The 14,044-nt window shown below is 53.4% G+C and overlaps 1 protein-coding gene across 1 annotated transcript in view; it reads left to right on the top strand.

Moving 5' to 3' along the window:
• Nucleotides 1-14,044, top strand: part of WNK2 (WNK lysine deficient protein kinase 2) — a gene marked incomplete at its 3' end in the record, with an annotated part of 156,928 nt that overhangs the window by 2,346 nt on the left and 140,538 nt on the right. The gene's annotated exons all lie outside the window — the stretch shown is intronic.

The raw sequence follows: 14,044 nt of genomic DNA, 5'->3' as shown, positions 1-14,044 counted from the left end.
GGTGGCCTGTGTGTGTGTGTATATGTGAGCTGGCTAATTTGTCCAGTGTCCACCTGTCCTCAGCCTTTCTCCTGAGACAAAGAGCTTCGGAGACCACCCCTCCTCACAGCTCCTTGGTTCTGTTGTGGAAATAGGGACTTTTCATGGTGGAGCCGGGGTGGCCTATCGAGTCCCTCACTGAGAGGGACTGAGAACTCCCCTCCCTCGCGGTTGCAGGTTCGGGGACCTGCTGAGGGGTGGCCTCAGTGGTTTGTGGTCTGGGGCCCTGGGGATGGTGTGCTGGGATGGCATAGGAGTGAGCTGGGCATCACTGCTGTGTGTGAACGCACAGGGGAGAGAGGACCCGGAAAGGGAAGACCGGAGAGGGAAAAGAGGATTCCTGATTCCAGAGTGTGGCTGTGTGCCTTCCCTCCTCGCCTTCTCGCTCTTGCAAGTGACCTGGTGTGGCACTCCAAGCACCCACTGGTGCTCTGCTGCGGAATGCCTCTGCGGGTGGAGGACAGGAGTGGGGGTGCTGCAGCAGGCGGGAGCTGAGTTAGACCTCAGCAGCAGAGCCCAGCTGATCTGGTTGAGGCATTGCAGGCGCATGTGACCCTTGGAGGAGGTTGTTAATTCCCATTCCCTTTAAGGCAAGGCAAGCTGTTCTGCCTCTGGGTCCCTAAGCAGAGCGGCACCGGAGTGGAGCCTGGCTGCTGTCCAGGGGGCTTTTACTCCTGTACTCTGGGTGGGAGTAGGGAAGTGGGAGATGGCTTCTAATCTGTCTGGTTTTGCTTCTTATACAGTAGTTACTGGGGGCCCCATGCCAGCCGGGAAGCTGTTCCTGTATCTCCCCCAGCAAGAGGGCTGATATGCAGCAGTTAGGGTCAGCTGCCTTCTGATGGGTAGGTCTGAGAGGGTGTTACACCAGAGGGGGCTGGGAACCAGCCTAGAGCCTGCTGTGTGTGCACTCTCCTTTTCACCAAACAGGAGGCTGTTGTTTCCCCCATTTTATTGTTGAGAGCCCACCAAGGTCACCTGTGAGGATACAGATGGTAGAGGGGGATTGCAGCATCATGGGAAGAGGCCACCTAGCATGGCCGTCCTTAGGAGAGGAGATAAGGATGGAGGGCAGGGCGCCAGGTTAGTCCTCTCGGACCACCAAGCACCAGGGAGGGCGACAGGTGGCGTGCTGGCTTTGCGCCTGGGGAGGGGGTTTCCTAGTGCACAGGGTGGAGATGTTCATCCTCCACCCAGCCTCCAGAATTCCCAAGCATCAGGGCTCCCACTGGAGGGTGGGTTGCCAGGAGCATTGCCCTTCAGTACGGGGAGCTTTGCAGTATTCCTACTGCCCTCCAACCCTCCCTTCCCCAAGCCCCATAAGCTCCTCAGCTGGCATCTTTGGAATGCCCTGGAAATCGACCCTCAAAAGTCTGTTTCCTCCTCTCAACCTTGGGACCATGGGGGATGTTGGCACCTGCCTGCCTCCCCCAGAACTGAGACAGTGTCACCCGCTTGCTTTTTCCAGGGTTCCCTGCCAAGGGGAGGAAAGGCCGCATTTTTGGACCTAATAAGTCTGGCTTGGAGGATGTAAGATCCCCACGACTTCAAGTTTCCTTCTATAATTTAGTGTCGAAAGAGCTTTGCAGAAAGGGCAATATGTGTTCATATCACAGTGAAGGGCAGCGAGGTGTTTTCATCTCCTGAATTCTCCAGACGTTTGAAGCTGACATTGATTTTTGGGGGGAAGCCATTTAAAAATATTACCTCCCCTTCTGTTTTCTTTTGAATGAATGTTCATTTCTGGCATCAGGACACATAACAGCAACAGGGAAAGTACAAATGCACCCAGAGCACTGCCTTTACTCTGGCTCACATTTCCCACGTCCCTGTGGCCAGCTCTGGCCCCTCACAGACCCCATCCTGTCAGACAGTGCACGGGATAGCTGGAGGCTTCTGGTTGACTCTGGGTTGCCTGGGGTGGGGGTAGGTGTAGACCACTGACATGGTCTCAGGTGACTCAGGCACCCTCTCTCACCTGCTGATGCCTCTGAGCCAGGGGTGGGGCCTCCGAGCAGAGAAAATGCAGCCAACGCAGATCCCAGCCAGTGTCCAGAAGCCTCATTGGAGGCGGCCTGTTGGCCTTTCCTGGACCACCTGCTTAAGTGTCTTCCTCGAGAACTTGGAGAGAGCCTTGGTTTTCAGCCCCCTTGGTCAGTGCTGCCCCCTCCCATCAGCAGGCCCCTGTCTCCAAGGGTCCTCTGTGCTGCCTCCTGCTCATAGAAGGCTGCTTTGAGCTGCAGTTACAGGGTTGGGCACGGCCTCTTGGGGGACTCCACCCGCAACTCATGTTTCCCTCGCTTGTGTCCTGGCCTGTGCCCAGTGTGGGAGTCATTTAGCCTCATGGAGGTGTCAGTCATTGACCCTCTGCCTGGAGTACTTGCAGGGACTTTGAGGGCCATGAGAGTCCTGAAGAGGTACCATGGGGCCTGAGCCCCCATCAGCCAGGGACAGGTGTCTGGACCCCTCAGGTGTCATCATGAAGCTGTCCTGTTGCTGCTCTGCACTGCCCAGAGGTCCCTGGGCTCCCGTGGGGTGGTGATGGCCTGGACTCCAGGCCAGGGAGAGGCTGTGGATGTGGGGACCACAGGATCTGCTGATGTCTCCTTCGTGTGGCCACGGAGGACTCGTTTTTTCCCAACTCACCCACCACAGCCAGACCTCTGTGTCACCTTCCTGCACCCTGGCAGTGGATAATGCCTGTAGGCGCCTGTCGTGTGCAGCCGTGCTGAGCATGCCGGGTCCCCTTGCTGTCCTCAGAGGGTGGCCAGGTCTGCCTGCTATTGGTGTGGTCTGGCACCTCTCCCCTGGCTGTGGGTGCCCCACCTGTACTGGGTGCTGAGCTCACATACCTGACCACATAGGTGCATCATCGCCTTTCATAGACCAGGCATGTGCCCTGTGGTGCTGGGCAGCCGCAGGCCCAGGGTTGAGAGGTCTCCCCTGTGGCCTCATGTGGGAGGGTCAGGTGTTGCTTTCAGAGGAGCCACAAGCAGCCCGATCTGGCTGACATGGGGAGATGAGGGGGTGTGCAGAGGAGATGGTGCTCACTTGCTGGAGCAAGATGCTTAGAAAGGGCTCAACTCAATTTGGCTGGCAGTCACCCTGCTTTTATATTTTTATTTTTAAAAAATCTTCTAAGGGCACAATTTTGTTGGAAGAGGTGTAATTTGAAAGCAGTTGGGTGTCAACACTGAGCTTGCTTTCCCAAATGATGTTTCATGGGTCATCTTTTTTTTTTTTTTTGGCGGTATGCGGGCCTCTCACCGTTGTGGCCTCTCCCGTTGCGGAGCACAGGCTCCAGACGCGCAGGCTCGGCGGCCATGGCTCATGGGCCCAGCCGCTCCGCAGCATGTGGGATCTTCCCGGACCGGGGCACGAACCCGTGTCCCCTGCATCGGCAGGCGGACTCTCAACCACTGCGCCACCAGGGAAGCCTCTCATGTGTCATCTTGACCACAGTTCTAGTTTGGTTGGTGAGAAAGGCTGGTGCCAACTTCCTGAGAGGCCTGTGAAATGCACTGGGGAGGGGCCCATCAGTGCAGAAGTGTGGGCATCCAGAACCCAGAGGCCCCTCCCCTATCCCCACGCTTTGTTGGGGAGGGGAGTGTGGTCAGCAGTGATGAACAAGCAGCCCGAGCTGTGGGTCACCACTGTGGGCACATTGGGCATTGCAGCTTATTCCCTGTTGGAAGCAGGTGCTCCTGTGGCCGAGTGTGTGCCTCTCAAGGTATCCTCAGGGCCCTGGCGTGTGAGGGTACCAGGCTGAGCGTTTCAGGCCTGAATTGCCCAGTGACTTGGACCCCAGAGGGGGGGATCCCCAGACTGTCTAACTTGGGTGGAGGGCTGGTGAGCATCTCCCCACCTCTTGTGCCATTTCCAGGTGGTGACTGGGTAACTCTGAGGTGGGTGAAGCTTTGCTGGTGGACTGTTAGCTGGAACATTATGGTGGCAAGGGAAAGAATAGATAAGAGGAGCGTAGAGACTGGACGTTCCCTAGGGTTCCCAATGCTGGGTCTCGTGCCCAGGCTCAGCAGCGCAGGCTGGTGTGGTTTATTGGCTCAGCAGGCATTTTTTTTTTTTTTTGCGGTACGCGGGCCTCTCACTGTTGTGGCCTCTCCCGTTGCGGAGCACAGGCTCCGGACGTGCAGGCTCAGCAGCCATGGCTACGGGCCTAGCCGCTCCGCGGCATGTGGGATCTTCCCGGACCGGGGCACGAACCCGTGTCCCCTGCATCGGCAGGCAGACTCTCAACCACTGCGCCACCAAGGAAGCCCTCAGCAGGCATTTTTTGAGCATGTGTCCTGGTTCCAGCCCTGGTGTACCACAGTCAGCAGGAGAGTCATGGTGGGAGAGCCAGGTTCTCACAGAGGAGGGGTGTTTGCGAGAAGCCTGCAGGAAGCAAGGGAGTCAGTCTGTGGAGAGACTGTCCTGCGGTCCTGGGCTGGCTGGACCTGTTGGGTGTCTGCCACTCACCTTCCAGAATGGCTGACCCTAGCAGCCCTCTGCCCGTCTGTAGGCATCTCTTGGGGCCAGTAGCTTGGGCTGGCTTCAGGCTGGAGCTGGATGATGCCGAAGGTGAGAACACGGAGCCGTAGGTCACCACTTAGATGGGGAAGAGCTTGACTCCGTCCTGCAGGGGTTCAGGCCACAGGCTCGGGTCTCCTTTGTGGTCTGCCGTGGCTGAACGGTGCCAGCCTCTGCCTGAGGTGGTGGGAAGGGGCGCTTAGTAGCCTCGCAGCCAGGCAGGGCACACCGTGCAGTGCATACAAACACTGTGGGAGCGCGTCCTGCTGCCCCCACAGCTTCCCAGTGGGGAGGCCATAGAGAGGGCACCCGCCTTTCTGAACGCCGGTTTACCTGTTTGTGCAATGGGGACTGTGGAGAGGTACATTCAGCACCGAGTGTGCAGCACTGCTGAGAGTGGGCACTCAGGGTTAAGCCTCTTCTCACCCTGCAGAGGAACAGTTTAAGAAGCTGAGATTGAAGTGGAGAGCAAGCTGAACCTGGAGGAGCAGGGAGGCCTGCCTGAGGCTGGAGGTGGGCCCCTGGGGTGGCCCAGGGGCCTCCAGGTGCAGGCAGACTGAGGGCCTGTGCCCCTGCAGCTCTACCTGAGCACCTGGCTGGTGAGCTGCAGATAAGGAAAGGGTGTGAGTGAAGCAGGTGGAATCTCTAAGAAGCATATTAGGATCTGCTTCTGGCCACAGGCAATCCAGGAGCTGTGTTTTGGGTGGAGAGGCCCCCTGGTGAGGATGCAGAAGCCCAGCCTATCTGAGGTTGGCAACCTGAGTCAGCTGTAGGTTTTCCCGCTTCAAGTATTTTTCATATCCAGTTCTGTTCCTGAGAGACTTGAATTCTAAGATTTCCTGGAATACTTGATCATTACCTCCAATTTATGTCAGAAGTTTTGGAAAAGAATAAAAGAAAAATGATCAAGGCAGTGTGGTATAGAGAAATAGATCAATGAAACATAATAGAGAGCCCGGAAACAGATACACATAAATATATGACCTGACCTTTGACAGAGGGGCAAAGGCAACACAATGGAGAAAGATGGTCATTTCAACAGATGGTACTGGAACAACTGTACATCCACATGCAAAAAAATGAATATGGACACAGACCTTATGCCTTTCACAAAAGTTAACTCAAAATGGATCATAGACCTAAATGTAAAATGCAAAACTGTAAATTTCCTGGAAGATAACATAGGAGAAAATGTAGGTGACCTTGGGTTTGACAGTTACTTTTTAGATACAACACCACAGATATGATCGATGAAAGAAAAACTTTCTAAGTTCAGCTTCATTAAAATGAAAAACTTCTGTTCTGCAAAGGCCTATAAGCAAATGAGAAGACAAGATGCAGACTGGGAGGAAATCTTTGTCAAACACCTATCTGATAAAGGGCTGTTACCCAGAATATACCAAGAACTCTTAAAACTTAACAATAAGAAACCAGACAACCAGATTAAAAAATAGGGGCTTCCCTATTTTTGGTGCAGTGGTTGAGAGTCTGCCTGCTAGTGCAGGGGACACGGGTTCGAGCCCTGGTCTGGGAGGATCCCACATGCCGCGGAGCAACTAGGCCCGTAAGCCACAACTACTGAGCCTGCGCTCTGGAGCCTGTGCTCCACAACAAGACAGGCCGCGATAGTGAGAGGCCCGCGCACCGCGATGAAGAGTGGCCCCCGCTTGCCACAACTAGAGAAAGCCCTCGCACAGAAACGAAGACCCAACACAGCAAAAATAAATAAAATAAATCAATAAAGTTCAGAGAAAAAATTCGTCATTATAAAAAAAAAAATAGGCCAACACCTTTTTTGTGGGTCACGGAAGGGGAACACAGAACCATGGTCCCCTCCTTGCCGCTGACCTTGGCTTCTTGAACAGAGGAAAGCTCGGGGGTGGGGGTGGGGGGAAGTGGGCTAAAGACCTTAACAAACATCTCATCAAAGAAGATACACAGATGGCAAATAAGCATATGAACAGACACTCCACATCATGTTTCATTGGGGAAATGCAAATTGAAACAATGAGATATCTCTTCACACCTATTAGAATGGCCAAAATTCAGAGTACTGGCATCACCAAATGCTGACAAGTGTGTGGAGCAACAGGAGCTCTCATTCATCGCTTGTGGGAATGCAAAATGGTACAGCCGCTTTGGAAGACAGTATGACGACATCTTACAAAACTTCACACTCTCACCATATCTTTCAGCAATCGTGCTCCTTGGTATTTACCCAAATAAGTTGAAAATTTATGTCCGCACAAAAACCCGCACACAGATGTTTATAGCAGCTTTATTCATAATTGCCAAAACTTGGAAGTAACCAAGATATCCTTCAGTAGTTGAACAGATAAACTGTAGTACATCCAGGCAGTGGAATATTATTCAGCGCTAAAAAGAAATGAACTTTCAAACAATGTGAAGATACGGAAGAACCTTAAATGCACATTAGTAAGTGAAAGACGCCAATCTGAAAAGACTGCATACTGTATGATTCCAACTATATGACATTCTGGAAAAGGCAAAACTGTGGAGACAGTTAAAAGATCAGTGGTTGCCAGGGGTTAGTGGGGAGGGACTGATGAATAGGTAGAGCACAGAGGATTTTTAGGGCAGTGAAACTATTCTGTGTGATACTATAATGATGGATACATGTCATTATAAATTTGTCCAAACCCATAGAATGTGCAACACCAAGAGAGAACCATAATATAAACAATGACTTTAGTTAATAATAATATCAATATTGGCATGCCAGTTATAACAAAGTACCACACCAATGCAAGCTATTAATAATAGGGAAAACTGTGTGCAGGTGTGAGGGAGTACAAGGGAACTCTGTACTTTCTGCTCAATCTTTCTGTAAGCCGAGAACTTCTTTTAAAAAAGTAGTTCATTAATTAAAAAGCAAAACAAAGCAGCATAACAGCTACATTGAAGAAGTATGCAGAAATGAAAAAACTACTCATAATTCAAGTGAATATAACTACTTACTATTTTTGCACATTACCTTCAAGTTCTTGTTTCCCCATGTATTTTATAAATACAGCTATAGTTACTAAGTGTCACAGCTTTTATTTTTATTTAGTTATATATTTTAAATATAAAGTTATTTACGTATGTATGTATGTTTGGCTGTGTTGGGTCTTCCTTGCTGCGTGCAGACTTTCTCTAGTTGCGGTGAGCAGGGGCTACTCTTTGTTGCGGTGCGTGGGCTTCTCATTGCGGTGGCTTCTCTTGTTGCAGAGCACGGGCTCTAGGCACGTGGGCTTCAGTAGTTGTGTCACATGGGCTCAGTAGTTGTGGCTCATGGGCTCTAGAGAGCAGGCTCAGTAGTTGTGGCGCACGGGCTTAGTTGCTCTGCAGCACGTGGGATCTTCCCGGACCAGGGATCGAACCCGTGTCCCCTGCACTGGCAGGTAGATTGTTAACCACTGCGTCACCAGGGAAGTCCCATCACTGCTTTTAAAATTTATCTTTTTATTTGTTTCTAGAGTGTCTCTTAATGCAATTTATTGGTTTGCAAGGAGAGGATCTGGTTTGGGGTCCATTCCTGTCTTTGTGCTTTGTGTTCCGGTCCTCTTGGAGGGGTTTTCCAGAAAGCCCTGCCCAGCCGTGCTCTGGGGGGAGGCTGCAGTCTGGGCAGAGCATCCTTGGCCATAGAGAGGTGGCCCTGGATTGTGGGCTCCCTGAGCATCTGCTTCCAGGGGCTTCTGTGCCAAGCGGTCTTCATGGCACAAGTCAGGAGGACTGGACAGTGGTCCCCCTCATGCGCCACCTCCCTGAGGACCCAGGCTGGTCAGCCCTTGAGCTGGGCGTATTTCTCAGGTGTTCAGGAGTGGGGTCTCTCTATGGTGGCTCCAGAAATTAAAGATGGCATGGCATGAGCCCTGCCCAGGCACATGGGCAGAAGAGCCAGTGGAGTAGAGAGTGGTGCTGGGCGAGGCTTGGTGCCCCCAAGTCCTGGTGGTTTGCACAGGGCTGTCCTGGCTTGGCTTCGGGGGCCTCTTTGGCAGGAGGCTGTCAGCTGGCCATGGGCAGGAGGGCAGGAAAGAAGCTGTGGTGTGGTGAGGGCTTTCTTGGATGTCTGGACCCACGTGTGAGTTTATCAGGTCCTCAGAACCACTTAGAGAAGTTTTGGGACTCTGTTTTCATAGATGAGAAGGAGACTCAGGGAAGGTGGCTCACATCCAAGCTCACACAGAGAGACAGCAGCTGGTGGCACGCTTCCTGCTTCTCCCCTGCATTGTCATTTTGCATGTGTGTTCAGAGGGTTGCTTTGGAAAGGGGTGTTACTAAATAGGCTTGAAGAGTGCTGGGTCAAGCATGAATTGCTGTTGTGGGACTTCTCAGAGCCTTTAAAATACTCGCTGTGTTGTGAAGCTCTTGACAGGGTGTGGGAGGCCTTGCACCCCTTCCCCCTTTTCTTTAGTTTTGCGAAGATCTCATGGGACCAGGATGGGCTCCGAGGAGTGTTGGCTGACTGTTGGTAGAGTTCCAACAGTTCCAACATTGGAACATAGAGTTCCAATGTTCCCATGGCATGTCTTGGCTGCGTTGCAGACATTGCAGACATGGGGGTTCCCATCTCACTTATTGGTGGTGCTGTTGTCAGCACTTGGATCTAGACATGGAAAGCTGGCCTTGCCCTTGAGAAGACTCCCTACCTGTCTCAGGCCAGAAGCTGCCTGGAAGGACCTGTCCTCCTGACGTCCACGTTTTCCCCCAGGCCTCCTGCTTTCCTGGCTGTCTGTGTGCTTTCTCAGGAGTGGATAAGCTGGGAAAATTCTTAGCTGCAAACCAAGTGTGGCTAAGCAGTGCAGACTTTTGATCATCCCCAGAATCTGAAATCTGGGGATGCCTGTCCAGGGCCCTAGTGACTCAGCAATGTTGGCAGGGAGAAAGGTGCTGTCCCTCTTTCTCTTCTGCTTTCCTCAGCCTTGTTGGATTTGTCCCCAGTCTTGTCACCTCATGGTGGCAGAAAGGCTGCCATAGTTCCAGGCATCACAACCATATTTGAAGTCAGGAAGCAAGCAGGTGGTTAGGTGGAGGTTAGGTAAGGTGTCCATATTTTAATCCATAAAGGAAAACGTTTACCAGTAAGCCTCTTTAGTTTTTCTGGTTGCAATGAGATTGTGTGGTCTCCCTTAGCTGCAAGGGCATCTGGGAAAGGCTTGATGGCATAGATGGGTTATGATCTATTCCCTGGGGCTGGGCACAGTGGGTTTTGTTGGTAGACAGGGGTGGCAGGCAGTGGGCGAGTGTGAGGGGTGCCTGCCCGTGTCTGTCTTGGTTACTTTATCCCCCCAAGGTCTTACTGGTGCTCATTACCTCATCCCTCCAAGATCTGATTGGTGCCCATGTTTGATGAGGCCCTCTTCCACCTGGGCCTGTCTTCCGAACAGAACAACCCACATACCCTACTGCTTCTAGGTGCCTCCAGGGGCTGCCATGCCCTGCTCCTTCCACCTCTCACCTCCAGGAGTCTGTGGCTGGGACCCTGTGACATGGCCTCCTAGCTGTCTACCCACTGGCCCTACCCTTTCCTCTTTCCTCTTTCTCTGAGCTTTCTCCTCTCTGCCAGCAATCCAATTTACACTTCTCCACAAACTTTTTATTTTGAAAAACATGGATGGGAAAGTTAGAGTTACCAGCTGTAAACATTTTGCCACATTTGCTTTATCTCTGTACCTCTGCATATGTTTTATTCTGGCCCATTTCCACCTTGCCCTGAAAACTTCAGCACACATCTCATATAGGAGTGAGGACGTTTTCCTACAAAACCATAGCTCAGTGTCACACTCAAATCTAACTTGGGTGCTGTCAGCCACACGTCTGACGTGGACTGCGCCTTCCTGATGGTTTTCCTGTTTGGATCCAGGATCCAGTCAAGAGTCATGCATTGCATTTGGTTGTCGTGTCAGTTTTAATCTAGAACAATCCCTACCCCCAACGTGCTAGCCCTGGACCCCCTCCAATGAGTGGGGGTTGTGAGGATGGAGGGGGTGGCGGACGATGGATGGGGAGGCCACTGTGGGGTTTTGGGGGGGACGTTTCAAGCTACCTAAGTTACGGTTAGGGTGACGGACATGACAGATGCTGAAACCTGAAAAAAAAAACTGTCCCAAATCTCTTTCCTCTGACGTAGCTGTTTTCACTTTGGTACATGCCCTTCTTGTCTCTTTTTTATGTTCTGGGTATTTTGCAAAGTCATAATTGTAGCATTTGTGCTAACGTGTGCAGTGATGGTGAATCACCACGTGGCCTGCAGCTCCCACCTCCCTGAGCTGTGGTGAGAGCCCACCACTGGGATGAGTGGATCCACGAGCCTCCCCTTTCCCCTGGGGGTGAGTTCAGGGTGGGCTCACACCCAGCCCTGCCCACAGCTGGGCCCAGGTTTTTGCATGTTCCTGTCATCTCCAGACTGGGGCCAGACACGTCAGGGTGCTTCCCCCTGCACCCTGTGGGATGCAGCTTCTCAGCCTGGGTGCTGCTGTGGTCCTCCAGAAGGAGCTGGCTGTTGGGCTGTGTCTTCAAGCCAGGAAGTCCTTTTGCTGCATTGGCCAGCAGCAATCCACTGACACCTACCTTGACAGGTTCTGTGGCATTTCTTCTCTCTAATTAAGAGTTTCAAGCAGGAGAGTAAATTTGGCTTTTTTGCAAGAACATTGAAAGCTTGAAGGGTGGAGGAGACTGGATGGGGAGCAGGGCAGGGGTGCAGTCACCAGGTGCCTTCCTGGGTGTGGTGGGGGCCCACGTGTGCTTGGATTTTGGAAATACTCCATCCTCAAGTGTTTTTGTGCAATAGCAGTAGTTGACTTAAGGGGACTGCAGGGTCGTTGGTTATCAGCATTGCGAGGGTCCCCTGCCACTGTTGAAAGACCCCCTGCATCCTCCTAGGTCTTTGGGGCCATCCTGTGTTCCCGGTTGGAAGCATGTTCCCAAAGGTCTGGGTCTGGATGGCCACAGCCACAGGCAGAGTGGGCTGGTTCTAGGGGGCCCTATGGAACAGTCTCGATGTCTGCACATTCTCGGGCCCTGGGGGCCCAAGCAGCACCGCCGCCTCTCCTGGGCTATGCACTAGACCTGTGGCACATGCGAATGATCTGCTCTAGCTTTTGCTTGGGATGGTTGCCTCCACCCTGCACGATGTAGGTCTTGGCCTGGTCACCTGGACTGTTGGGCTCCTAGGGGGACAAAAGCTGCCCTCAGTGGTGGCTGTCTGTGCTCTGACAAGCTTCCAGACATTTCCCTAGGGACGTTTGATTGGGGTGGTTCTGCCCCATGATAGCGGCCTCTGAGTGTTCTGGGTGAGGACTCTGGGTTGAGGGCCTGGGGCCTGGGCTGTGGGCCTTGTGTGTGTGCTGAGTGGTCCTGAACTTGGAGCCACCACGTGGGGAGAAGGTTATCAGTTGGGGAGGAGCCATTTCGTGGAGAGGGGTAGGGGCTGTGTTGTGTGGGGAGGGTGGCTGGCTCTTGGTGTCTTGGGTGGCCAGGCTGGGCAGCTGGGGGTTCTGGTTTTACCAGGGGGTGACGGAGAACACTGAGGCTTCTGTGTTAGCACAGGTGTGGTGCTGTGAGTGATTTGGAGTCACACGGGGGGGCTGGTTCCTGGGGGTGGTAGAGGCAAGGGTGTTCCCAGGCATTGGTGGCCCTGACTGCGAGTGGGATTCTTGGCCTTTAGCTGCCAGTGGATCCACCTTCCCCACCTATACTGTCTCCTGGGGTTTGGGGCCCAGCTCAGAAGGCCTTGCCTGCCCCCTCCCATCTTGCTTAGCTGCTTTTGCAAGTTGGAGGTTAACATCCCCTGGATAGCACCCCGGGATACATACAGGACTGGTGTGGGTTCTGGGGCCCTCAGGTGGTCTGCCCGTGCTGGGGTCTGGTTGCTGTGGCCGCTGACCCGGCTCAGCCTGAGAGGAGGTACGCACAGAGGACTGCGTGTGCTGTTTGTGAAAAGAAGGTTAAAAAGGACACTGGACGTGAATAAACTCAGCTAGGCATACTTCAGAGGAAGAGGACAGGATGAGTTTAGGGACAATGGCAAAACACATTAAAAGCTATCAGTTAGAAATAAAATGAAGCAAAAGCAGATGAAAATAAACAGTGAAAGAGTTTTTAAGAAGAGAGGGATAGATGGTATTCTTTGAAAGTAAAGGAAAATAAAATGCTGAACAGTAGAGGGGCGTTGCTTTATTCGTGGAAGTCAAACTGCTGCAGCCTACAGAGCAGGTCAGTGCGTCGTGAGCCCTACCTGGCCGAGGCAGACATTCCCCTGTAACCCCGGCCCCGGGTCCTGCTGCCCGCCTACCGTCCTGTAGATCGCCTGCCTGCCCTAGAACTTCCTGCACGGAGATCACACAGTGTGTGTTCAGCCTTTTGCGTCTGCTGCCCACACATGTCAGTATGCCCTTTGGGGCTCAGCCCTGGCTGCACCGATCGACAGTCGGTCCCTTTTCTACCGTGTAGGTGTTCACAGTCTGCCTGTCGATCCATGGACAGACTTGGGTAGTTTCCAGTCTGGACTGTAACGGATTGGAGGGAGGAGGCTAAGGTGGGCGTGGGGGTCCGGGGCTGCTCTCTCCCTGTCCTTGGCAGCTCTAGGCCCCTGCTTGCCTGGGCTGGCATGGGTGCCCGCTCACTCCCTTGCTCTTGAGTCCTGAGTGTGGAGAGCCCTTCAGCCTGTTCCTGTGTACTTCTTGCAGTGGGGACAGCATAGAGGCAGCCTGCTCTGGGTTCTGTGTCCAGACAACAAGGACCCAGACCCAGGGTGGGCATGTTTGCTCCAGTCGGAGAGAGCAGCGGCTGCCCTGCAGGAAACCTCACCCCTCTGGCTGCCCTGCCTACTCGCCTGCACCTCCGCCTGTCCTGGGAAGTGTGGTGTTTGGCTCACGGCTGCCCTGCCTGAGATGTCTGTCAGCCTCTGTAAATATTTGATGACGGTGATAATAAAAGACAAAGCCCTGCTCTGTTCCTGGAGGGGAGCAAGATGGTGACTCTGGAACGTTCTGGCCCTGCTGGCTGCTTCCTGGAGAGCTTTATAGATGCATTTTTGAGGCAGGCCCTTTGTGTCCTTCATCTGGCAAGGCAGAGCGGAGGCAGCGTAGCCAACTTTCCACCTGGAGCCAGGCTGGGCCTCTGTGAGTGGGGCTGGCCAGGCCAGAGGTCACAGTGGGATCTTGCCCTTCAGATGTGACTTGGGACAAACCCCTGGCCGCAGGTCCTGGGGAGGAGCGCAGAAGAGCCGGGGGACCAGGGTTTGGCAGAGGTGCCAGACTTATAGCAGAGGGGTCTGTGGCTGGCCAGTACTGTCAGGCCCTGGTGGGCTTAGATGGGCTGTCATGGCTGTCATTGCATGCCTGCCCCCGTGGCCCTGCCCCCATGACCCTGCTCCTGTGGTCCTGCCCCCATGACCCTGCCCCCGTGGCCCTGCTTCCATAGTCCTTCCCTTGTGGCCTGCATGTGGCAGCAGTGGCACCTGACTCTGGCTTCCCCA

Source organism: Leucopleurus acutus (genome assembly GCF_964270905.1).
Source record: "Leucopleurus acutus genome assembly, chromosome: 7".
Taxonomy (NCBI): Eukaryota; Metazoa; Chordata; class Mammalia; order Artiodactyla; family Delphinidae; genus Leucopleurus; species Leucopleurus acutus.
This window is presented reverse-complemented; position numbering and strand designations above follow the sequence as displayed.